Raw genomic sequence first — 27,622 nt, 5'->3', positions numbered from 1 at the left:
AACACAAACATATCCAGTGGTACTTGGATTTTACTATGATGTTCTTATTACTACCTGCCCATTCCTATTTATTTATTTATTTATTTATCAAATTTGTCACCTCCCATCTCCTCCGACCGGAGGGACTCTGGGCAGTTTACAATATAGAACAATAAATATATAATAAAATTCCAGTAAAATACACTCTAAAACAATTTCTCAACTACCAAATATAATATTATTACTGTATTTCCTAATCTGTATCAGAGAAGTATCTTTATTAGCCCCAAATCAGAGTGACAAAATACATACACACTTTTGGGTTCCCAAGAACCTTTAATCAAGCAATATTTAGGAAACAATATTTAAGGAGACACATTTAAACTTTATTTATTGCCCAACTTCACTTCCTTCCCATTGAAACTGTCAGCACAACAACTTAGCTCCAGAAATGTTTTTTTTTTTTTAATTCCAACATCCTCACTATATGAAAGATGGAACATAATCCTTTTTATCTCATTTCTTCCATATTGTATATACTTTCTTTTCCCTCTATAATAGTTCTATAGTTCCCTACAACTTGGCATATACAGGGTGTCCCAAAAGCCAGGTTCCATAGATAATTTATTCTATTCAATTTATTTATTATGTTCAAGTTGCTTGCCATTTTCTTCTAAGCACTTCCTTACTCATTTGATGCAGGACGTTTGAACATTCCAAAGTACAGTAACATTTTCCCTGAAAAAAAAAATTAATAAAGCATATTGTGATTGGTTTATGGGGCCTGACTTTTGGTACACCCTATATATCTGGAGAAACTGATATAAAACATTGCTTACATGCTTATAGGTACCTCACAGTCTGGTTCGATGTAATGACCTTTTCTGTCACATGGAATATATTTTGCTTGCTCAAGATGAACTATTAACCTGCTTGTGTCTCTGTTTCATTTAATAGCCACTTAATCAGATCAATGTTAATCTGTGTAAGTGTACCTTTTTAAAGAAAGAGGTCATTTTTTTTCCCTTTGCTTTTGAGTCTGGCAAGACACAAACAAATGCTGTGAATAGTGGTTTGTTGTATTTTTCTTGCTGGAGAGCCCTTTAGACAGCATTCTCATGCTGGGTTCCAGGAGAAGAAGTTCATTACATATACCAGTCTTCTGCAATCTGGAGCCTTCCAAAGGGATTGGGGATTAAGTCTCCTAAATGTTGGTCTTCATGGCTGTAGGTTTATGCAAGATGAAGAGTCATACATCTGGAATGTGCCATACTGGAGAAGATGGGTATGAATAGTTCAAATTTTGTATGAATCCAAATATTGATGAGAGAGAGTGAGTGAGAGAGAGAAGAAGCACTTTGGTGTAGGGGTTAAGGCACCGGGCTAGAAACCAGGAGACTGTGAGTTCTAGTCTGGCCTTAGGTACAAAGCCAGCTGGGTGACCTTGGGCCAGTCCCTCTCTCTCAGCCCTAGGAAGGAGGCAATGGCAAACCACTTATGAAATCTTGCCAGGGAAACTGCAGGGGTATGTGTGTCTGTGTTTGTACGATCATATCAATGAGAATTCTCACAAAATGTCTATCATGGTATATGTGGCACAGGGCCACATTAAGGCCCACTGACGGCCTAAGCACAACCCCACAATGGTGCTCCTCAGCAGAAGCAGAACTCTCACACCATGGGACAGAAATAAATGTGATATCTGACAACATCTTCAAACCAAGCTTCTAAACTTTAGTCACCCACCACGTCAAATAAAATGTTTTAACAATGCAGATTAAAGTTGAAGACAGCAGATGGGGACAATTACAAAAAAGAAAAATTGACTAAAATCAAGTGTGGTGGTGAAAGTTAAGGGCACGATACCTGATGGGGGGGAAACCTTTTGTGGTGCCCCCCTTCCCTTGGTGCCTTAAGCATGTGCCTATTTTGCTTCATGGTTAACCCAGTGCTGATATGACAAAATATTCACATACCAGAATCCTACCAAACTGGTAAGATTTGTCCCCAGTACCACCTCTAAGGCTACAGGCTGTTTTTGACCTCAGTTTACTCTCTTTGAGTAAATTCTGTTTCTACACCCACAAAAATAACTGGGCTATAGATCTCCCCTATTTCATTTTGGGGCGATGTAGGTTCTACATGAAGCTGATGCTTTGCTTTGAAGCAAGCTAGCATCATTTTGTTTTAATTAAAAGAGACTTTAGAATAAAATCATGAGAGGCAAGTGGATTGGCACCCCTGGGCACCCAAGGTAATTGTAAGATTCTGGGACCTAACGGCGAGACATATATTCAAAAGCAGTCTGGATGCAGAATGTCCTTTTGAGCTCTTTCCCCATTTCCTTCTCACTGTATCCTACGTCAATGCAATTTTCTTCCCCATTGTTCTTTTGTCAGTTGAAATTAACGTCCTAGCAAACAGGACTGAGTGGAAAAGCTTTAAATACCAAAATAACTCTTGTGGTTATATTTTAACTGATTAATGTTCCTGCATTGAATGAAACATACTGATCCATTTGATTATTCCAAATACCAAAACACAGAGGCCCTTCTCCATATGTGTGGGCAGGGATAATTGCCTTGATTTGCCCCAGAAAGCCCTACATGTACATAATTGTACCGTAAGTGACATTATTACTTTTCTAATGGTCATTCTAAACAGGGCACGTTTTTTAGAGTGAAGAAGGGCCTTTCCCCCACTTACTCTGAATGCATGGCATAGTTGAGCCCTGGCAATACCTATTTCCCCCCTTGTCCCCAGGATGCTGACTTCATCTCATCCCAGTCTGTGAATAAGGCAGGCTTAAGTTGTCCTTAGTACCTGGCTTAAAATAATGTCAGTCCACCCCTTAATTATGATTCTACCCACGGATTGAAGAATTTGTTCAGTTTTGTCACCTATTATCTTGGAAGGGAGAGCCAGTTTAGTGTAGTGATTAAGGCATCAGGCTTAATCATTAGCACAGCTTCTTCCCACTTCCTATAGCTTTGGGACCAGTTTGGAACCAGTTTGTTGATGCAATTAATTGTAACAAGCTTTGAAATAGGGCTCCCCAACTACATCAGCTTCAAGTTCTTTCCATTCATTCTCTACAGGGCAAATTCAAAGATTTCTGAAGCTGGGTAAGAGATGATAATAACTAGTTGTGTTTCACAGCATTCTTTTTAAGCTTTGGCAGTTTTTTTCAACCTTGGCACCTTTAAGATGGGTGCTGGCTGGGGAATTCTGGGAGCTGAAGTCCATCCATCTTAAAGTTGCCAAGATTGAGAAACACTGAACTATGAGGTGGAGTCAGTGGCACACCACTTGGTGTGTGCTACCATCTTTGCATCCAGGATGGAGCTGAGAGCCATGAGAGTTTCTCCATTGCTCTCCCATGCTCTGTCTACCCTCCATAATCCTTGGGCATGATGAGTAATAATTCTACTGTTTTTTTTCCCATGAATCCCAAATGTAGGTGTGCCAGGAAAAGCTGCATACTTCTTCTCAATGTGTGAGCCATCCATGGGCTGCATGCATTCCCAAGCACCCCATCTGTGGCTTCCCAGTATTCCATATTTATGTTATCAAAAAGTGGCAAAAATGTGTATTTATTATTTATTTAGCTCCCCCCCCACAAAAAAATAAAATAAAGGTGGTAATGGAAGTGGGAGGTCTCTAAGAAGCAAATCACTCCAATCTCCATCCTTAACCCACCGCCAGACATGGATCAAAATCATGCCACCAAAATTAGGGCATTTTGCTTCCTGCTTCCATTTCCACCATTTATATCCCAGAAGAACAGCCCCCAAAAGGTCAAGCTTTAGGCTTTCTCAGTCGGGTGAGAAGTTTCCATCTTGATCTACCAGCAATTCTCCCGCTTGTTGCAAGGGAGCCTTTTGAGTCTCTGTGCAGCCCTTCTTTATAACCAAGTGTGATATATTTCTTCCTTTCTGCATTACAGGCAGCTAGTATATTGCTGTGGCCATTGGATTTGCCCATTCTTGGTGGCTCTCTTTATCACACATCTAATGATGAACTTTAATTGTCAAATTTTAAGGTTGCAGTTATAATGTCTTTGTCTCATTTGTATTTTATTGGAAACTACCTTGAGTGCTAGTTCTGATGGAAGGATGGACTCTAGATTTAATTTATCTTCAGAAGCATACCCAAGAGTTTGTTGTCTGATCAGTCCTTTGTTCTTTTTGGGTGCTACTCTGCAGATTTCCTTCATCCAATAGACCTCTGTTCCAGATTCTCATATGGAAGTAAATGGGAAAACCTGGTCGAATAACAAGTCCCCTCTGATGTAGATTGCGTGTGACAGCCTCCATTCAGTGTGAAAACGGAATTGATAGACTTGTTTAATATTAATTAAGAAAGGATTGTTAGCCAGTACATGATTGATTAAATTTACATGTGGGCTTCCAGTGGGAGATTAAAGGCAAATCAGTAGATCCATTCCCCACCCTCGAAGCCTCATTTGTAATATAAGGCAGGATAGAGTTTGCTGTGTACTTGGATCAGTGCTTCAGTTCTTCCACTTTGCTTCTGATATGATCAAGAATGCCCTGAGGCACCATGAAGATGAAAACACAAACATTCTGACTTGGTATCAGCTCTAAAAGTAGCAGATTCTTATATGCAGGTGACCTTGAATGAAACTCCATTCTGCAGTTCCCCATGGGTCCATAGAGGTGAGGATAGCCAGAAGCTGGGTTTCCTTTGCATACATTTTTAAAAATGTATTAAAGATGTACCTCTCAAACACATAGCGTTCCCAGGGCAGCCACAGCCAAAGACAAAAATGTCACAAGTCATCAATAAAATAAAAATCAGAAACAGCAGTCATGTTCTGTAAAACAATCAGAAAGAAACAGCTAATAAAAAGTGCTTTTAAAGGTTATAAAATCTTAGGGGAAGAAAAAAATGTGCTTGATGCCAAAATGACAGTCAGGTGGGTGCCTCCTTTGTGACAATGTTTCAGAAGCAGCTGAAGAAGGCTCAGTCTCATCCCAATTAACACCTATTTGGGGGACACCCATGATCTCGTTGGCTGAACAGACAGTTGTGCAGGGAGTTAATTGAAGAAATGCCAGGAATCAAAACCAATAAAGAACTTTAAAAATAAACATTGATTTACCACATGAACCTAGTGCCCAATTAGCAGCTTAGTCATACTGGAGTAACTGCAGTTTCTGAACCACCCAAAAACGGCTGGCCAGCTTTAACTCTGCTTCTCCTCATGACAATGGCCACCCCATGGGCTAGGGAGAAAAGTCTTCTGTGTGGGGCATGAACCCCATTTTGTGAGCAAATCAGTTTGAGAGAAGACAGTGAGTAGTTGGCCTCGCCCTAATCTAATTTTAAGCCTGCCCCCAAAAAGAGTGGTCCCTCATTTTATCGGTACTTTATACTCCAGAAGGGTTCTGCAATAATACAAGAGCTTCCAAAATCTGATCTTCACTATTGGTGAATTTTGAAAATTGCCACCTTTTATTCCGATCAGATGTTCCAATCTTCAGCATTTTATCTTGACTGACTTTTGTTTCTTGGTCTTAGAATGTCTGTTACCATCTGTGACATCACAGCAGCTGGGTCAATGGGGGACTAATAGAATCATTTGAGATTAATTCTAAAGTCTAACTGGCACCATTTTGGGGGGAAAGTACATTGTGGGGTATAATGTTCTCATTTGAAAGCTTTTCTTTTGATCACCACAAATAGAGACTATAGGAGAGGTTCATTATATCTAAATGTGTCAGGAGGCTCTAATAAATGCATTGAACAAACTGAATCCAGCCAATGTGGGAAGTATTTGTCACCTCTGCTATGGTGCGTTTAACTGAATGGCCCCTGTAGATGATTAAAAGGTCATCAGAGGCAGCTGGGGTCTTTCTTTTCCTATTACAAAGTGTGGTATAAAAACACATTTGTAATAAATTCCTGACAGGCACTGCTATGCAGAGAGGATTACACAACAGGCAGCTATGAATTATGATGCTATAATTCTATAAAAAGGTTTGTGGGACATCACAAGGGAACTTCTAGCCACCTTGAAATAGAAATGGAGCTCACCCTCATCCTTCAAAATGGAGCTGGCCTTAAAGGATATTTAATATACTGGGCATGAATCCAGTCCATGCTGAATAAGACACAGTTTCTGTCCTGATGATTCGTAGTTTTCTGCCTTCCTGGAGTGCCACAAATGCTTGTTCTCTGGAGAATAGTCTATGCGGTAGAGTAGATGTAAGCAACCAGGTGTCCCCCCATTTGTAGGGGACATTGCAGACATTTCTGCCCAGGGGAAGCCCAGGATGCTAGGTGGTAAAAAGAAGAAAGGAATTATTGAAAAAGACTTATTGCACTAGCAAATGAAGTGGATTTTTAGTGGTCCTGGGCTGTAAATGAAGGATGGAAGTGAAACAAATTATCCCTAAGGGAATTGTGGGAGCACATCTTCTCAACCCTATTTTTTTAGTGTGTTACTGTAATGGCATGTGGGAATGACCTTGGGAGATAGGAGGGATAGCCGCAGCCTGACAACAATCTGGTAAACAAAATTTGAGTCTGAAGGAGGAGTGGGGCAAAAACCTCTCAGAAGGGACCCTCCCTAGTTCTTGGGACAGTAAAAGTGAGGGATGGGAGGGGTACATTCAGACTTGCAAGATTGTTAGCCTTGCAAGGTAGTCCACACAAGAAGGAATATTAGCTCTATCTTTATTGTAAGGTTACATTAATAGAATCTTGCAAGTCTGAAAGTACCCCTCCCATCCCTCACCTTTACTTTCCCCAAAACTTGGGGAGGGTCCCTTCTGAGAGGCTTTCGTCACCCGCCCTCTTTAGGACTCTAATTTCATTTATCAGACCGTTGTCTAGGCTGTAGCTCTTCCTCCTGCCTCCCAAGGTCATTCCCACATACCATTACAGCTATAGAGCATTCCCTCATTTAACCAAATGTTTTAGCTGTGTCCCAGCTTCTCAATTCAGTCAGTGTAATTGTATTGCTGCAGTTTCTTGCACTCTCGTTGCCAATGAGGCTGAAGCCTGGAGCTGATCTCTTTTGCTTCCCAATCCTCCTCCTCCTCCTCCTCCTCCTCCTCCTCCTCCTCCTCCTCCTCCTCCTCCTCCTCCTCCACAGTAGCCAAAGCAAGCATGCAATTATCTCTACAATAGTAGCATCCAGAATAAAACATCTGTTACTGAGGGATGACTAAGAGTCTCAGTTTGTTCAGGAAAGAAATGGTCTTTATAGAATTACAGCCTTGATGGACTTTGCAAAGATCTCCTTCCGCTTCTACCCCTGGAGAGACTGGAGCTTTGTTATACAAGAGTATCAAGAGATGGGAATTGGTTGAACTTTTGCATTGTGCTACATTACTTTACCATGCCCTCCTTAGCCTGCCTTGTTTTGTGATGTCGCCTAACATGATGTGACACCCAGTAATCAGCATAATGTGATGCTGTTCACTGGAAATTTAAAACGATAACACAACAAAAGAGGACTTGATTGGATCTCGAAGATGAGCTGCAGCTGGAGATGAATGCATTGTGGCATAGATTACAAGGAGCAAAGGCTGATGAACCAGCCAAACTTCTCTAGCAGAAAAAATGGGAAATTTGTTCCTTTGCTTTTCTCCCTTTTTGTTAGTACCCCAGTGTATTTTGCAGGGGGTGGGTAGGATATAATTTATAAGCTGAGATATCAGCTGTTCTATCCCTAGAGACTATACAAAGGCAATCACTACAATCCAGAGAGTCATGACAAAGCCCAAATGTATGCTAATAAAACTTACATTCATCATGCCTAATTTATTCCATTAGTTTTAGTGGAATGTGCTAGGCTGGGCAAAGCTTGAATAGGTGCTTCTTTCTGACCGTGCTTTGATGCAAGCAGTGAGGCCCACCACATCTAAAGAGCAAAGTGGAGCCACCACTGAAAATTTATTATTATTATTTATTTATTTATCAAATTAATCACTGCCCATCTCCCACCAAGGATGCTTTTTCACATGCTTCTTGAAGAGCTTCTGGCTACAGATTGTGCCAGAGAAGGCCATCAGAGTGATGTGAAGGGTCTCAATTGTAGAAATTGTACCATTGTACAATTGTAGAATCTCCATGGTAGAAATTGTACCATTTTAAGCCTTGATAAGGTGAATAGCTTGGGGCCTTTTGAGTCCCATAATATTTACATTTATTGAGGCCTTCCCCAATAAATGGAAATATTATTACATTAGTCATGATTAGATGGGTTGGATGGGAAGAACTTGAGCTGATGGCTCTAGGATGTCAAAGTTAGTCCAAATAAAACTTGTGTTAGGGACACACCCTAGAATTGCCCCATATATAGAAAAGGTACCAATTTCTTATTGATAATGTGTTGGGCCAACAGAACCATCAATCAGGACATGCCTGGACATTGATATCAAACCATTCAGTGTTTATAGTTCAACAATCTTTACAGTCTGTCATCTGCAAGTCCTGTTCCCCAACTGTCAACAAAATATTTTAGACACAAAAAGCAAACATATGTGGTCCTGAACAAAAATCCAAAATAGCTTGATGCATTTGTTTGGTAGATTTATATGCTCCTTTTCCTGCCAAACCTCAAGGTGACTTTCAAACCAGCCTTCATTTATCACCACAACAACCTGGGAAATAGGTTAGGCAGAGAGAGGCTCAGTTTCACCCAACAAGTTTCCATTATTAAACTATTTCTCAAATATTGCTCCATTCTTAAGGGAAGCCCAATCATTTTTATATTAACAAAGCTGAAGGCAGTTTGTAAAGATGGCTTGAATCCAGCTAATTCAATTTGCAAAATTATTTATTCCCTGCAAGAAAATCATGTTTTTCCCCTGTCTCTTTCATAGAGAATTTAAAAAAAAAGCCTTGGGAAAGATTTGTGAGGGGGAAGGGATGCCCTATTTATTTTTTCTTCCTCCATTTTAAAAAGCCCCTGTATGTACCACAATGGTGTGGTAGCTTTCTTCATCTTTCCTAAGGCTTCCCGTAAGAATGAACAACCAACTCAACAAATGTTATATGATCAACAAACCATTGTATGGTCAAGTGATCATTCTTAGAGGAAGCATTAAGAATTTAAAGGCAACTCCTGTACCACTATGAATGGATGTGCATGAGCCTTATTGAAGAAAAAGAAATAAAGGAAAATAAAAGGATTGGGTGACCTCCCCTTTCCTCCTTCCCTGCCAATTTTTCTGAATTTAGAAAAATAAAGGTCACCTTACCTTGATAGTTCTGTTTTTTGCTGTTTCTCCAACCTCCCCCCAACCTTTTACTTTAATGAAGTCCTTGTTTGTCCTTGCTTCAGAGGTGCAGGGGCTCCATCCTTCTCCTTCTATAAATGATTACTTGACCCCTGCAAAGTTAAAAGGCTTTTGCAGCCCTTCCATTTCTGTTTACCCTCCTTTAATTCAGTCTTCCAAACTTCATGGACAGGGCAAATTAAAGGAGAGTGAATGGTTTGGCACAGTACTAATAGATTTAAATTGTATATTAGGTAAAGAAAATATGGTACATGGGCTGCATTTTCTTCATACTTTTGAGCAAATACTAACTGAAGATCTAGGCAGCTTCTGTAGTAAAGCTGGGCTGGAAGCTAACTTGAAAAGGATAATTGATATGATCCAAAGCTTCTAGAACTGGTTGCTGTCATATGCTCTCATGCATTCCATAACAAGAAATATAGGTGAGAAGTTACTCAGATCAACAAAGATCCAGTGTTAATAGCTGGACAAGGGAGGGAGAGGTTCACCTCTTTGTTAAGGATCAGGCCTTATCCAGTATTTTCTTATCTCATGATGGCTGGCCAGCTTTCCAGTCAGCTTCATTGACTAACACTTGTTCTTAGTGTTTCAAAACAGAGACACTTCTCCTAGTCCCCTTTCTCTATGCCATTCATGATTTATACACATTACTCATGTAAGTAAGTTGCCTCAGTAGCCTTTCCCCCCTAAACTATTTAGCTTTTCTTATAAGGAAAGTGTTCAAACTACCTAATCATTTTGATTGTCTTCTTCTGCCTCCTTTCCAGCATGCACACACTCTCTCTCTCTTTCATGCATGGCAACCAGAACTGTATACTGTATTCCAGATGCAGATACCCCATAGATTTTTAATAAAGGTATTACATTCCTGGCAATTTTATTTTCAACCTGTGTCCTAATGATCCCTGAACATTTACCTTTTTTACAGCTGATACATACAGTATTGAGCTATTCTAAACTTTCACCACAAGGTCTTTTCTTTGTGAAGTTATGTACAGCTCCGATCCCATCAGTGTGTAAATGAATTTAAGTTTTTTTTTTTGGTCTAATGTGTATGTATTTGCACTGACTTAAATTGGGCTTTATTTGCCATTTCATTAACCATTCACTTTCTTTAAAAATATCTTCTGGAGCTATTCACACAGATTTTTCATTTTCCCAATCCTTGATAGTTTAGTATTGTCAGCATACTAGAACAGCTCACTATTTACCACAATTCAATAACACTTATGAACAAGTAAAAAAGTACTGTTGTCCCAGCACAGATCTTTGAGGGGCCCCAGTTCTTCTGTCCATTGAGAAAATGATAATCTATTCTTCATCTTTGCCTTGTATTTTACAAGTAATTAGCAAGTCCAGAAAAGGTCAGATCCTCTTATCCCACAACTGCTAAGTTTACTCAAGAGACTTCGATGAGGAATCTGGTCTTTTTCAAAATTCAGGTATAAAGTGATGACAGAGTCACCTCCTTCCATGTGCCTGTTGAAACATTCCAAAAGCTCTAAAATGTTGGTGAGGTAGGATTTATATTGGCAGAATCCATGTTGATTTTCCTTCAGCAAGGCTTGTTCTATGTGATTATTTTTCTTTCATTACTGCTTCTAACAATTTGTCTGGAACAGATGTTGAGCTGAGCAGGTTTTGATTTCCTTGGTCTCCCACGAGTTTCATTTTAAATGTTGGCTTTCATTGGCTGCCTTCCAGTCCTCCAGGATTGAGTCCCACTAGATGGACAAGATAATTTTTTTCTAGGAGATCAGCCATTTTACATCTGGCTTAAGGAATCCTGGGTGGAAGCCATTAGAACCTGGTGATTTGTACCTATATAATCTCTCAAGAAGTCCTAGACTATCTTCTCTTCATGGTCTTGTTCTAAATTAAATGTCATGAATGATAGTATCTAGGGTTGATCAAAGGTTTGATGGCATTATTATTCAACTGCATAACCCCACTGAAGCAGATCTATAAAGCACTACAACATTTTTATTTATTGATTGGAGCAGCTGCTTCAACCATTTCTCTGGCCCTTCAGTGGACTCAAAAAGGCCATCGGAGGCAGATCATCCATGCTTTGCAAGACAGATCACATCTTCATAGATGTCTTACTCCAACCATCCAGTTAAATCATATTACCTCTCAAGTGCCAAGGTAGATCACACCTACTTTGCTCAAGTCTAATAGTGCTTTTTGAGTCATTTGGTTTATCTATAAGGGGCAGAATTCAAAAATTGGGGATGCAAGACTGCTATGTCTCTTATATTTTCCAAGCATCTAGGCTCCTATTAATGTTACTTAATGTTGATATGAAACTACTAGATGAAGCAATCTAGGGACCAGAGTGTTGATGTCTCTCAACTCTGACTTTTTTTCCTATCAACTTCTGGGGAGGCAGAATTATCAATTATTCTGAACTGTGATCTGCAATCTGTTATGAATAAGATCAAAGCAAACAAACCAAAAGTATGAGGTACAGTTCTGTTCATTGGGAGTGTGCTTGATTACAGAGTCATTGTGCATACTGTGTGAATAGGGTGATCCTCTCATTTAAGACTCACCTTTTCACTTGGAGTGCATTCTTAAATCTGACGGTGCTTCTAAGTTCTCACATAGTAACAATAGCCAAGAATGTATTTGAGCCAATCAGGCTGGATTTCTAAGTACACTCTTTCTTGGAAAGGATAGTCTTTCTGATATGCATATTCGATACCTACAGTGCAATTAAAGCAATAATGACAACCATGTTAGATAATATACTGCTTTGTATGGGGAGCTATCTTCTGAAGAGCACTCAGGAAGTGTAACTGTGCCATGTATTAGACAGGCTGTAGAGAATATTCATGGTTGGTTTTATGGCATCTCCATTGGGTTCCAGTTGGTTTCCAAGCCCTATTCAATACATATTTAAATTAGTTTATATAGCTTCTGTTTTGCTTGATAGTTTTATCAATATCTATTAGTCTTATTGTTGTTTGAAAGTTGATATGTCATGTTATATTTATTATATTGTACTTTTATTATTATATACCAGCCTCAAATTAATCAATATGAGGAGAAAGTTTGACAGTTTTAAAATAAGTAATAAATAAAACTAAGATCTTCTTCAGTGGCCCTGCTCTCTATGTGTCTCTCCCCACCAACCAGCCATACAGTGGGTTTCCACCTAAGGAAGAGCAAGACAGCCTTCTCAAGACTGACACCAAAATTATGGCATTCTCTTGCTAGAATTGTTCATTATGTGCCATTACTGGTGAAATTAAGAAGAGACTGAGTTAGAGGATTGTTGGTCTTGGTTAGTTAATTACTTGAGCATGTTGAACTGCAGCATTTAAAAATTCTAAATAAACCAACTGATACTTTGTGATATGTTGTGGATATATAGCTCAAAAGACATGATCAAAATAATTTAAGAAGTGTGTAATTTGAGTGTAAACATTGACAGAAAATGGAACACTCCCACAATGCAGTTCATTCCCAAGTTTCAAACAGCATCAGCAGCTTTTCTGAGGGACTGAAGGAGTAGCTTTCTCCAATTGCTTTAAAATCAAGACATCATAAGAAAGTCTGTAGTACTGCTAAACTGTTTTTGTTGATGTGGGAGAAGATAAATCCTCATCTATATCTCTGCCTCTGCTTCTGCAGATTTCCTCTAGATCATCCTTTTGAATGCTTGATCTTCAGCAGTTGCTTAATTGTCTTCTCTCAAAATATCACTTCTGAATAATGTGTGCTTTCCTTCACCAGGAACAGGGTCTGGAAAAAACTGCCTTAAACCTCACAGAAACGTTCTTGAAATAATATAGATATTTCTGCTGATAATACCACAGTTGAATGCAAGTTGTTAGCTCATTTCTTTGTCTTAATCTGTAGAAGTAGGAAATGGATTGTCACAGTGCCAAGAGGGATAGATCAATGGTGTCTGGGGAATACATATTTTTCAGCTGAAAACATTCCCCTAGATTGGGAGGGGGACACCTTCTTGGGGATTTAAAGTACATGCATATTCACAAAATGGCTGTCATGGGAGTCTTGTCTACCCAATGACACTCACAATAGAAATGGGTAGTCACAAAATGTCCATTTACCAGAAGGCAAACTAGCTCAGTAGGATGTTCTCCACCACTTCAGTGGGGCTTGTGTGGAACCCAAAGACTTCTTCTGCAAATTAACATCACACTAGAGTTTGGTGCTAGGCTTTGCAGCATCTTAGCTTCCTATTTCATGCTTGTTTTAAATTCAAAGAATCTTTTAAAAAATGACAAGATGGGGCAGGGATGAACACCAAAAGACCATGAGCCTTATATTGTCTATGCCTGAGTAACAGAAGGAGGAGAAAAAAACAGACCCTGAGATCCAGCTAGCATCCATATTCACTCTCCCATTTAGTTGAATTGAGCCAAACCTTTCTGCAGAAGGATTAGAACTGAGCACTGAAACAGACCTGCTGTAGCTGATCTTGTCTGTTATCAAAAACTCCAGCCCAGTAAGATGTGCTAAATGGATGAGAGACTACCAGAAAATGTCAGGGCTGTAGGCTAGACTTGGAAGTCAAGAAAAACTTCCCAGAAGAAGGCAGTGAGAATCGTTTCCATATTGTTGCCAAATAAACTAAATGAAGAACATCCCCGAAATCACCCTACTTTTACTTTATTCTATGGATTCCTACATTTGTGAATCTACAAAGTCAAATGTATATGATTCTCAGGAGAGCTCAATCTGGGCAGAGAAGATGACTGTTTTATAGAGCAGCTTAATTAGCTCAAATGCTGCAAAGTCACAGTGAATGTGTGTTAAGGCTGAGTCCTTGTTTGCAGTCCCACACTATCCTCTACCTCGACCTCATTTTTCAAGGAATAAAGAGAAAAGTACTTGCAGTCACAATATATCACGCAAGTCAAAAAGCCTGTCGAATCTCCTGGGAATGCCATTGACCTCTTTCCTATTCCTTGGGACAAAACAACATTTGTCAATGGCCTACAAAAGGTCCAGCTGTATATATGGCTACAAAAAGAGGATTGTGCAAAGAATCTAAGATTCTGTTGACTGCTCTGAATTTCTACAAGTTGTAACTTTCTTCTTTTACTTTCATTTTAAAAGAGGAAATCCTCACTGTGGCACACAAATTCAAAACAGCAGCAGCAACAGAAGGCCAGTAATTCTCTTACAGTACCTATTCCTTCACCAGATTTCTTCCCTTTCTATTTCTCCTTCCACTTCTAGAGATGTTGAACATAGGAAGACATTTGGTCTTACCTATTCTGATTGGTAACAGGAAGCCAGGCTTCAGCCAAGAGCCCCTGATCAACCTGTTGCTGCACGATTCTTCTAAATCAACGTTTTTCAAACTTGGCAACTTTACGATGTGTGGACTTCAACTCCTACATGTCTGGGAGATTCTGGGAAATTCTGAGTTGAAGTCCACACATCTTAAAGTTGCCAAGTTTGAAAAAAACACTGTTCTACATAGAGACATTATGAATTGAACCTGGAGCCTTTCTCCACTCAAAGCAATTTCTCTGCCAATGACCTTCAGCCTTTCTCACTATGCATGACATTGGGCTCATCCACACATCCCATTTAGTGGGGCACAAAGAGAACTCACTAACCATTTCTACAGGGCACATCCTTATGACAAGGGAAATTCCCAACAAATCAGTAGAAAAGTCATGGCAAGCCATAGAATTAAGACACAGATTCATCTTTAATTTTATTACCGTCGATGATCAGTCAACACAAAGAAATCTGTAGACACTATATACACAATCTGATAAAATATACAACACATTCTCATACTAGAAAGTTTGAGAACTATGTGACTTAAATGAAATATATCCCCAACCAAGGCTTGAAGTCCAACTATTGTTAATATTGTCGTAAAACAAAACAAGAGATAAAAACACAATATTACTTATCACTGGGAACATGCTGAGACATGCTTACCTAATCACAAAGAAAGAAATAAACTTATCTTTGATCACACAGATTAATTTGTCTACTCCAATTCCACAGTTCTGGCTTTTGATTTTCCTTTTAGCATAGAAGTCACAAAAGAATGCCTAACTCCCCCAACCTTAATAACAGAGGTTAGCATGAGCAATTTTCAGAGCTTGGGAAGCAGTTAGTATTTTGCTGGTGGAAGATCAAAAGACTGCGCTATTCATGTGGGCAAGACCAAGATTTTTGTTTGTTGCCTGAATTGGATGAGGTCCAAGTTTTAAACATGTTTTTAAAGCCTATCTGAGGGTTCCAACTACAGTATTTGCGTGCTTCCCTTCTCAGATTGGCAGTGAGGTGGGTTGCTAATTTTTGATCACTTTGAAACCTTGGATTGTCTTCATGCCTTCACTCTGTCATGTATATTATTAATAAAAAGGAGCCACTGACTATTTATGACCTAGGTAGCAGCAAACACAATCAGAAAACTAAACTGAGCTTGAAAATGAATCTATTTCCCCCCCCGTTGATGCAAATACTTGCATTGCATACAGAATATTTATAAAAATAAGGTATGTACAAAAAAATGTCTATAGTTTTTTGTCCTCACTTCATTACTGCTTGGACTCTTATATTGCAAATATTCAGTGCCAATTGCTTGGCCATTTATACTCTGGTGTAGCCTGGGGCAGTGGCTCTTAATTAAAAGCCGACCTGTTTTAGTATTGTACCACAATTACTTATTATTATTTTAATGCTAGCAAGGAATGCTGTAATATAAAAAGCAATACCAAAGACAAACCATATTCAGGACGTTCTTCCATATCATAAAATGTACACACTAGTGGAATTGGGTCTCTCTAGCATTAAGCTGGACCTCTACAAAGTAATTCATAAATTTATAATATTGCAAGGCTTCATCTATAGTGATGCTTTCTGTACCATCTCTCTGCCAAGCTAGACTGATAATCCCAAGAGAAGACATGGCCTTTGGTTGTCCCCAGATCATGCAATCTCCTCTCAAGGTGGTCTATTTTTCACAAGTGGGAACTATTTTTACTTTGCTGCTGGGTTTGTTTTCCTTTTTGTCACCTCTGTTTTATCGTAGGCTTCGGGAGCACGGTGTGTCTTATTCTTTGTTTTAAATTATCAGTGAATGAGCAGACCTACCAGTCATCCTTAGTTAAATTGGGAAGCCTTGATTCAGAACTATGAGATTGCTCAGGGTTATAACTTGCAACTTAATATCTGGTTGGTTACTTCAGAGGTGGCAGCTTCTACTTGGAAAACACTTACTCTTATATTTTAGGTGCCATAGTGTTTGCTTCTATCTTCAAGTGCTTGGCTTGGCTTACCCATCATCAAAAAAGGAGGCAACAATGTATATCCAAAATGAAGACAACACAGAGGACACTGTTTTGCATAAAATGTGGATATCTTAATTTATATCATAGGTGGAATCACTGGAACCATTGAAACAAAAAGAAATACAATGCATTTCATTAGTGGACAAGTGTGTGAACAGGTGTGAGCTCATCCTGTAGTACAAGCACTAAATGTGTCTGGGTGTCTTCAAGGCCTTTCTTCTCTCTGTAGAGCATTCTTTAGCTTTTTTGGAGTGTCAGCCCTTCAGTGCAGCACACCTTTAACTAAAGTTGTATTCTCTGTAAAAAAAGAGAAAGGAGAGAAAGGCAGAAGTTAATTGGAGAGGTACAATCTACTCTAGAATGTTCCTTCCTTTTCTCCACAAGAGGCAGGAAAGAAAGTTAATCCCTCACTGGGTTTTGGTTGAAGCAAAATTTTGAAGAGAACTCAAATTTTTCCTGCTTGAATCATAATATCAGAGGAGTTAGAAGTCGCAAACTATTGGTATTTTGCCAGGGTTAGGGTATGTTCCTAAATAAAGAATTAATCAGAGTTTCACCTAAAACTTCATCAATAAATTCAGCTGAAGCCAGTGATTCCTGCTTGAACAAAACATCAATGAAATTCCAAGGAAAGTCAAAATGATTTAGGGAAGATGATTATAGCTGTGGTGGCAAGAGAGGAATTTACACATCCCCTTGATATACCAGTAGAAATGTAATACTTCATCTGTAGTATTCATAGCCCTGGCACCATAAAAGCATGAGAAACAGTGGAGTAAGGAAAGAAAGACAAGCTGGAAACCAAGCCACTTTTATAGGTTCAGGTTGCATTTCAATGCAATGTAGTACTTCAGTTATAAAACAAAAGGAAGCTGTAACTCTCTGCTTTGTGGTACAAGGTCAACACGGTACAATAAAACCATGTAAAAATCATTATGATGGAGAAGGACAACAGAACATCTTAATATGCTGGGCTGCAGAATGAGTTTCTAATAGCAACTCATCATTTAGTACATCACTGAGTATTATAAAGGAGAACCCAGGGACAATTCATATATTCACTTTTGTTGGTGCTAGAAAGAAGGAGTGAAATTTTATTCTTCCCTGTGATAGGAGAGTCAGCAACAGTTCTTGCAGAAATCTTAATAATGATGTGGGAAGGAAACTGTTGTGGAAAATATGGCCCTCCACCTTTCAAGAGAAAAAAAAATGGGGTGGGGGAAAATGCTGACATTCATAAGAAATCTAACTCCAGATTTCTGAAACTTCATTCACTTTTGACTGTCAGTTACAAAGATGACCTGCCATTTAATATTTATACTTGTATAAATAGAAATAGTGTTGGTGGACCAGACCTAGAATTCCTTCACATAGTATGGATATCAGCGCTATGGTAAAGGGTTAGGGTTAGGGTTCAGGCTAAAATATGGGTCCTGCTTATGTAGAACCAATGCAAGTGTTCTTGGTTCAAATCCAGATTCTAATTATGGAGCTAAAGTAGGTGTGTATCACTCAGGTATTGTCAGCCATTCAAGGTAGTCCAGACCAGGAAATCAAAACCAGAATAGTAATACTACCATTATTGTAAGGTTACAGTAGCAGAATCTTGCATGCTTCCACCTCCCCTGCCTTTACAGTCCAGAGAACCAGGAAGGGTCAATTCTGAGATGTTTTTTTCCATTGCCATTCCTGCTTTGGACTCAGATTTCTCTTATCAGACCGTTGTCTAGGCTGTGGCTCTTCCTTCTGTCTCTCAAGGTTATTCTCACAGGTCATTACAGGTATATCCTCTCTTGATAGAAGAAACAACTGATTTAATTAAACTTTGTGATTTTTACGGATGAAATTAATGTGGATTATGAGACTCTTAAGTACATTTTGTTGAAATGCAGGCTATCATAGATTCTTCAAAGTCCTCCTCCTCTTCAATATGTTTTCATGAGAAATAATGTTGGATTTAGAATTTTCAGGAGCAAAATAAATATTACATTACTGATCGTAACATAATTACTAGAATCTCTAACAGACAATTTTTTAAAGCTACTTTTAAAAAAATCTTCAAAGCAGAATTCCAAAAGCAAAATCAGCACTTTCTGAAACATTTTAAAAAGCACCAAAAATGTTATTTCAGCCAATTTTGCCTAACTTTAACCCTAACCCTATGTAATGGCTGCCTACTCCAAAATACTCAGTCTCACAAGCCAGAGCTTCAAGATAACTGAATTATTATAAGAATAGTGTGCAAATACAGAGAAAGCTGAGAATGAGCGAAAGCGCGCGAAATACAAACTAAAACCCCTTGCTTTCAAACCAGCCCCGCCCTTCCGCCCTCCTAGCAACCACCCCCTCCCAGGTGTTAGCAACTGTTACCCACATCGGCCTGAGAAAGTAACCTTGAACAGAGTCACTAACCCAAACATACATTCCACAGTTGCAGTAAGAAGATTACAGCCTGGCACGGCTGGAAATTTCCAACCCGCAAACACGGGTTAGAAAAGTGACATGCGAAACGTTACGATGTATACAGAACATTGAAACGATGAACATGACATATTGCCCCCCTCCCCCCAAAAAATGCTAAGGAGCCGGCTTGGCCGGATAGGCAGCATGAAATCTAGCAACCAGGTCCAGAGAGCGGACATCGTGAGCGGCAACCCACTCAGGATGGGGAAAATGCTTCCAATGAATGAGATATTGTAAGGTAGACCGCTGGCAACGAGAATCAAGTACCTCCTTGACCTCAAAGTGTAGTTGGCTATCAATCATAATTGGTGGGGGAGGCGATGGTTGGGGATGCCATCGGTCGGACAGGAAAAACGGCTTGAGTAAGCTGCAATGAAAAACAGGATGCAAGCGTTTAAGATTATGTGGCAGATCCAATTTAAAGGTTACAGGGTTTATTTGTGCAACAATAGGAAAAGGACCCACAAATTTAGGACCAAGTTTCTTGGACGGTTGTGGTGATTTGATGAACTTTGTGGAAAGGTAGACTTTATCCCCCACTTTAAATGTAGGTTGCGGGGAGCGCTTTGCATCCGCATGTTTTTTATAAGAGGATTGGGCATGTTGCAGTGCTTATTGGATTTTCTGCCAAGAGTCTGTCAGAGTCTGTGCCCAATCGGTTAGAGATGAAGGCAGAGATTGCGGGTGAGGGAGTTCCGGTATCGGGACGAAATCACGGCCGAACACAGTTTTAAAAGGAACTTGGCCAGTGCTTTGATGTACGGCGTTGTTATAAGCAACTTCAGCAAAGGGAAGAAGATCCACCCAGTTGTCTTGTTGATAATTAACAAACGCATGTAGATATTGTTCCAATGTGGAATTAACAGCCTCAGTAGATCCATCTGTCTCAGGATGCCATGCCGTAGAGAGGGCTTGTTTGGTTCCAACCAGTTTCATAAATGCCCGCCAAAATTGTGACGTAAATTGTGAGCCCGTCACTCACCAAACGGGAGGGGCTCCAATGAAGGCGGTACACGTGTACGAGAAATAGGCGGGCCAGCTGTTGCGCAGTGGGAATGGAAGCGCAGGGGATGAAATGCGCTTGTTTAGAGAAAAAGTCTTTGACTACCCAAATCACCGTTTTATGTTGACTGGGGGGTAGGTCAACTGTAAAGTCCATGGAGATTTCTTGCCAAGGATAGGAAGGGTTAGCCACAGGCTGCAGAAAGCCTTGGGGTTTTCCAGCCTTGCGCTTAGTCGCCGCACAAACAGGACAAGCAGCTACATAAGTTTTAATATCCCTCAAGAGAGCTGGCCACCAAAATTGACGTCTGATGAGATGGAGGGTCTTAAGGTACCTGAAATGGCCAGCCAGTTTATCATCACGACAGCGCACCAGGATCGTTTTTCGTAAAGCCTCAGGTACATAAAGACGATCATTCTTCCAGGCAAAATCCCCATCAAAAGTAACAGTGTTTAAGTTTGCCTGCAACCAAGTATCAGATTTCAGGTGGAGAAGAAACTGTTGTTGCAAATCTGACAGAATTGGCAAACGTCCCGGGCTGGAAGGAGGAGGAGTGGCTGGCCGTTGCGCTGGTTGGGTGCGCGTCTGACTGCGCGTCACCGCCGCCAAGCCCAATTGCTTTTCAGTCCACACCGTACCCTGAACAATTGGCACAGGGCCAGCATCTTGGGGTCTGCGGGATAAGACGTCTGCCCAAAAGTTTTTCCTCCCCGGAATGAATTTAAGAGAGAAATCAAAGCGGCTAAAAAGTTCAGCCCATCTGAGTTGTTTAGGGCTGAGTTTTCGACTAGTGCTTAATGCCTCAAGGTTTTTATGGTCAATCCAAACTTCAAAAGGATGAGAAGCCCCCTCTAATAAGTGCCGCCATGTTTCCAAGGCTGCTTTTACAGCAAATGCCTTTTTCCCAAACATGCCACCTTCTCCCTGTTTCCGTGAACTTGCGAGATAAATATGCACAGGGTTTCAAACTGCCCGAGTGGTCGGCTTGGAGCAGAAGGGCTCCGATAGAGAAGTCGGAGGCATCGACCTGCACCACAAATGGTTTAGTTGGGTCGGGATGTTTTAGGATGGGTTCAGTTGTAAATAGCTGTTTGAGCATGTCAAACGCCTGTTGGCAGGCTGGGGTCCACTTAAGTAGCGCGCCTGGATTTTTTGAACACTGCGTATCCCCCTGAGCTTTAGTTTTTAGTAAGTCAGTGAGGGGGAGGGCAATTTCTGCGAAATTTTGGGCAAATGCCCGATAGAAATTGGCGAAGCCAAGGAAACTTTGTAATTGGCGTCGCGTGCGTGGGGGTTCCCATGCGACAATGGCTTCGATTTTTGCAGGGTCCATTTCAATGCCCCCTTCTGAAATCCTGTAGCCCAGATAATCAATTTCCGACTGATGAAAAGCACATTTTGACAGTTTAGCATACAACTCAGCCTTTCTCAGTTTAGCGAGCACTTGTCGCACCAAGTGAATATGTTCTGCCATTGTTTCAGTATAAATCAATACATCATCCAAATATACCAACACCCTTTGAACAGGTGGTCATGCAAGACCTCATTGATGAGCTGCATAAAAACCCCAGGCGCCCCCGATAAACCAAAAGTTAACACTTTATATTGGAAAGCCCCCAGAGGGCAGTTAAACGCTGTTTTCCACTCATCCCCTTCCCTTATGCGAATACGAAAATAGGCTTCCCTTAGATCCAGTTTTGAGAAAATTTTACCTCTGGCCAGATGTGATAACATATCTTTGATGAGGGGCAAAGGATATTTGGTTAAAATTGAAACTGCATTGAGCCCACGGAAATCTGTACATAGCCTCAAAGACCCATCCCTCTAAAAAGGACAGGTGCCCCCACTGGAGAGTTAGCTGGCTCAATAAACCCCCTGGCCAGGTTCTTGTCAATGAACTCCCTCAATGTGGCCAACTCTTTCGGGGACATAGCATAGATTTTTGGGTTAGGCAATTTTACATTGGGCAGGAATTCAATAGCACAGTCCATCTTTTGGTGAGGCGGCAAGCGATCTGCCTCCTTTTCTCCAAACACATCTGCGAAGTCTTGATATTGTTCCGGCAGCCCTTCTAGCGGCTCAAGCATTTGTACAGTCATTGTGGCTGCCCGTCCACCCTCATTGTCTCCCAGTAAATCCTTTTCTGGCACTTTATAAAATCCATCAGCAAATGTCACAGTCCTATGCAGCCAGTTGATAAGAGGATTTTGCTTGACAAACCAGGGCATCCCCAAAATGACCAATGGGCCCCCCACTGGCGCTATGACAAAGGGTAATTTCTCCCAATGACTACCCATTTGTAGTGCCACCAGTCCTGTGGAGTGGGTGACCGGTTTCCCCCCAGCCATAGTCCCGTCCAATTGCGTAAAGATCATTGGCCGCTTCAAAGGGAACCTAGGGAGGTCTAAGGCAGCTACAAGATCGGGGTGCATTAATGAACGCGAGCAGCCTGAGTCAAGCATAGCCCACACCTCCACAGTTCGGGTACTGGATCCCAATTTCACCTTGACCATCAGGGAAGGAAAATTCCCACTCACCGAATCATGGTCGCGCCCATCTCCTTCCACCTGCCCTACAGCGCCCTTCAGAGCAGGTGGTTGCCTTTTCCCGCCGGCTGTTCGAAATCCAGTTCCTCCTCCTCTCCCCCAAATTGGTTGTCGTCAAGATCGACCTCCGCGCGGGCCGCCCTCATCTTTCTCGGTACTGACGGAGACTTGCCGGGCGACTTCCCTGGCCGCTCCTCAGATCTCTTTCTTGGGCACGCAGCTGCGCGATGTCCCTCTTTCCCGCATCTCAGGCACTGCCCCTTCGCAAAACGCCGTTCTCTTTCTTCCTCCCAACTTTTCGGTTTGGGGCGGCTTGGGAATCCCGGGGCACGGACACTTTTGCTTGGCTTCCCTTGCTTCAGTTCCTTGTTATGTGCGAAAGTCTCTAGGGCGTTTTCAGCACTGCCCACCAGCTGAATCCACCCATACAACGTTTTCGGATCGTCACATCCCAGAGCCCATCTGAGGACCTCCGTCTCCAGTCCCTGTTTGAACATTTCTACTAAAGTTGACTGGGACCAATCCTCCACCTTTCCAGCCAGGGCTTTAAACTCCAAGGCGTAGTCCACAATGGAGAGAGATCCCTGGGCAAGTTTCCTCAGCGCCCGTTTCGCTCGTTCCTGGGCCAAGGGGTCTTCGAAGTGTTGTTTTAATGCCCACAGGAACTCCTCAAATTCTTCTAATTCCATGGCTTCGGCTTGGCATAACTGTACATACCAATCTGCTGCCCTCCCCTTTAGTTTGTTGGCGATGGCATTAATTTTGCCATGTTCTGAGCGAAAGCTTCGCCCCCAGTCCTCCATATAGTTCCTGGCATTGGTAATAAAGAAGGACAACTTTGTGGGATCGCCATCAAACTTTACCATGAAAGGCGGAGGGGTTCTTGTTGACTCTTTCGGCTCAAGTGGTTCCGCGAATGCCAACGCACGCCTGCCCACCGTCTGCGACCCTTCTCTGGTCACTCCCGGCCCTTTTCCCTTCAATTGCCGGAAAACCCGAGTCCTACTTCTTCCCCGGGGCGATGGGGACCTCGCCACCGGCTTGGGCTGTCGGGTTGGGATTTCCTCCGGACCCTCTCGCAGGGACCCCGACCCTCCGGGGTTTTCCTTTAGTAGGGCAACTAGAGATTCGATTTTTTCCTCTAGTGCTTTTATGCGTGCGGGGGTAACAGGTTCTTCCAATGGCCCCATGGTCACCACCACCGTAGGCGACAACAGGATCTCCGGTTCCCAGGACGCTTGCGGCGATTCGACCTCGGAGTCTCCTTCCTCCCCAGTTCGATAGTCATCCCCTGTAGTGCCGCTCACCTCAGACGGTAAACCCCGGTCTTCCGTCTGGGTACCCCGCTTATCCCGGCGGGCTGCCCTCTGAGCTCGGGAGCTCGGGGCCACAAGGGCCCTTGTGGTGTCTGGTTCTTCTTCACCCCCTTCGCTCTCTTGCAGCCTGGGTTCTGACATCGCTAGCGCTCCCCTTCACCAAAGACTTGGATGGGGCTAGCAGAAAATTGAATTATGATTCTCAGCTTTATGTAATGGTTGCCTACTCCAAAATACTCAGTCTCACAAGCCAGAGCTTCAAGATAACTGATTTATTATAAGAATAGTGTGCAAATACAGAGAAAGCTGAGAATGAGCAAAAGTGCGTGAAATACAAACTAAAACCCCTTGCTTTCAAACCAGTCCCGCCCTTCCGCCCTCCTAGCAACCACCCCCTCCCAGGTGTTAGCAACCGTTACCCACATCGGCCTGAGAAAGTAACCTTGAACAGAGTCACTAACCCAAACATACATTCCACAGTTGCAGTAAGAAGATTACAGCCTGGCACGGCTGGAAATTTCCAACCCGCAAACACGGGTTAGAAAAGTGACATGCAAAACGTTACGATGTATACAGAACATTGAAACGATGAACATGACACCCTAACCCTAAATAAAATATTTTTTTTTCCTACCTTATAGTGGTGTCCAGAGAGTATGGTAAAAAACAGTCAAGATGACAGCTGCAACAATGTGATTGAAAAGGTGGTTGATCATACCATTTTGGCCAGCATCTTGATTTTTTTGACCACATTCTGTTGTTTTGCAGACAACCCTGCTACTTTAATTCAGCCATAGAGAGACCTAACAAAAAAGCCTTTTTTTACCTCTCCTCTCCTCTAATTTGATTTCTAAAACAGGAGACAGAATCTACTCACTAGACTGAAAGGGAAATAAGCATGACAGAGGATTAAAATTTTAATTATCCCATTGCTTAGAAATTCTAAAGAAAATAGCTTCTTTCTTCATTTTTATACAGAGACCCTTTTTCCCTTTCCTTCACATTTGCTGGTGATGCTGACAGGGAAAAAAATCAAGTTATCAAGAAAAACCTAACAGTTGCTCATTAGCTAGGAATAATGAAGCATCTCAAGAAAATTAAGAAAGGTGTTCTATCAGACATGCAGCAGGACTTCACCAAACCTCAAAGTTTTGCAAAGGTTCTGAGATTCGATTCATGGTGATTGCAACCTAAGAATTCCACACTGGCATTGTTTTTGCCCACCAAGTTTTCACAGTAACATTTGCACTACTTCATGGACTCTGAATAGACCAACATTTTCTTCAGCTGGCCAATGGGAGAATACCAAATGGCACTCCAGCCAGCCTTGCACTGGACCTGAATCAGAAGAAAGGAAGAACTTCAGTGGTGCTCTCTGAGCCTTGTTGTTTTCTTGCAGATGTTTCATTGCCAGACTAGACAACATCTTCAGTGCGAAAAGGGAATGGGCCTTGCTCTCTGTTTATATACAGTGACTTGCCCTGCTTATGTTGGTGGGGGTATTGTTCTTTCCTTGGTAGTTCCTTGATTAGACTGTATAATAAGGATATTTTTATTTATAGTTATTAGGAACACAACAAGGCTGTGTCGTGTTCCCATGCTGGCTGGGAATTCTGGGCTCTGTAATTCTAAGCCATCTGAAGAGTATCAGGTTAGGGAAGGGAAGATTCCCCCAGGTTGTTTCTGTAATCATCATTTGAACAGCCTTCTCCAGTAGGTACTTTTCAGATAAATTGCAGTTCCTATCATCCTCAGCCAACATGTCTGGAAATGTCTGAAGTCCAACATTTAAAGGGTACTAGGCATTTTTCAGGCTCAGCTTTTCTTAACTGGTCTGCTACTCTTGTTCTCAATGAAGGAACAGTGAAATACAAAATCTCTGTTCTTAATTTGTTAGGAGAGTTCTTTGAGACTTCTTTTTAACTTTCTTGAGCCCCCCCCCTCCAATTAGTCAATAATTCTCAGCGGGATGTAGCTTTTTTTTTTTAAATTTCAAGGCAAGAGGCGTGAACAATGATGATCCATCAATTGATCCAGAGATCACTGTTAGTTGTAAGTTGGGGTTTGAGCAACAGTTGTGCTTGATGTGTTCAGAGCAGCTGCCCATCAGGGAAGGTGAGGAAATGAAATAATGTTATCAGAAAAGCACATGGGCCAACAGGCAAACAAGATGGGAGAGAAATCTATAACCCATTCCACCTCATCTCTTCATTTCTTGACAGATTTGCTGTTGTGATTGGCAGGGAATGTGTATGTATGGGGTGTGTGTTTGTGTGTAGGACTGGGAGGAAGAATTTTCTTGACCTATGTTTTTGGTTTGTAGAATCTGCTGCAATAACAGACAGAGTGACAGACAATGCATTGCATGCAAAGGGAAGGGCTAAAAGAGTGGGAGAAGATGCTTTTGGGTGTAAAGTCTTGACCACTCAAAGGATCCATCCTCTCTTCTACTTGGGTTCACACCAACTTCCTCCTACCCTTCCTCAGCTTCTTCCACAGTCAAACTGTATCACCTACACAAACCTTGAGCTTTAACCACATTGTTATACCTTTTGGTCAGAGTTAGGGCAGAGCCCTGCTTCCTACTGACTCCAGCAAGAGCACAAGCCACTCACCATTTTTGGAGGGCACAAATGCAGATGTTGTTCTCAACCTCCACTTGGGTTTTCTGGTTCTGCATCAAAAGTACAGCTTTCTCTCTGGCTTGTCCACTGCACTCCAATACCTATAAGCCAGTGTTTCTCAACCTTGGCAACTTGAAGATGTGTGCACTTCAACTCCCAGAATGCCCCAGCCAGCCATGATGTCTGGGGAATTCTGGGAGTTGAAGTCCACACATCTTCAAGTTACCAAGGTTGAGAAACACTGCTTTAAGCAAACCCCTCCACTCTAAGTGGTTACTATGGCCTGTGGTGGGGATGCTCCCTCCCTTCCAGTCACTTGCCCTTTTTTTTGTACAGCAGAACAAGGAAAAGCTGGAGTGGTTATATGTGGGGCAGGGGGTGGCTTTTTATAAGTGATGGAACAGTGCAAGGATGGACTTCTTTTGGCTTCTTTTTTAAGTAGGTGAAATTGACCAGAATTCTGCCACTTTCCCTTTCCTCCCCAAGTGATAGGAAAAATGACAAAATGGTGGTCTTTCCTTTCCTTTCCCCTTTTCCCCTCATCCAGGAATGGTAAAAAGACACAGGAATCTAATATGCTAAAACATCAAGCCATTCCTGTGGCCAAAGCAAAGGAAGAGGATAAGATCCAGAAAGAGATTTCTTAAACTGTCTTAATTTCCAGCTGGTTTACTCCTGGAGACAAGCAAGTGAAGACTGCAGTGCAGGGGGGCGGGGGGGGGGGGTTCTGTAGACAACTCTCCCCGGTAGCTACTTTTGGTTGTCATGAAAGGATACATAATTAGTAGCTTTAGATTCCAAACAACCTGCATCTGAGATTTTCTTCCTGAACTGCCAGAGGAACTAATTTGGCCAACCTGGGCACTGTCTGAAGGCATGGAGCATTTGGTGTCTCATTTTAGGAGGAAAATGTCTTGGCCAAGCCTGATAGCTCCAGTGGACTCTGCAACTTGCAGCAGCCCATTAACAAATGCTGCCTATTCAGGCTGAAAAAAAACAGCCACTAGATGGTAGCCAAGAACAGAGTTTTCTACCGTATATCTCCTTGATGCCATCTAATGGTTATCGGTGTGTTTCATAGTTTAGATATGATTACCCTATTTTAACATATCTGAAAA

Source organism: Candoia aspera, chromosome 6 (assembly GCF_035149785.1).
Source record: "Candoia aspera isolate rCanAsp1 chromosome 6, rCanAsp1.hap2, whole genome shotgun sequence".
NCBI classification, from domain to species: Eukaryota; Metazoa; Chordata; class Lepidosauria; order Squamata; family Boidae; genus Candoia; species Candoia aspera.
This window is presented reverse-complemented; position numbering follows the sequence as displayed.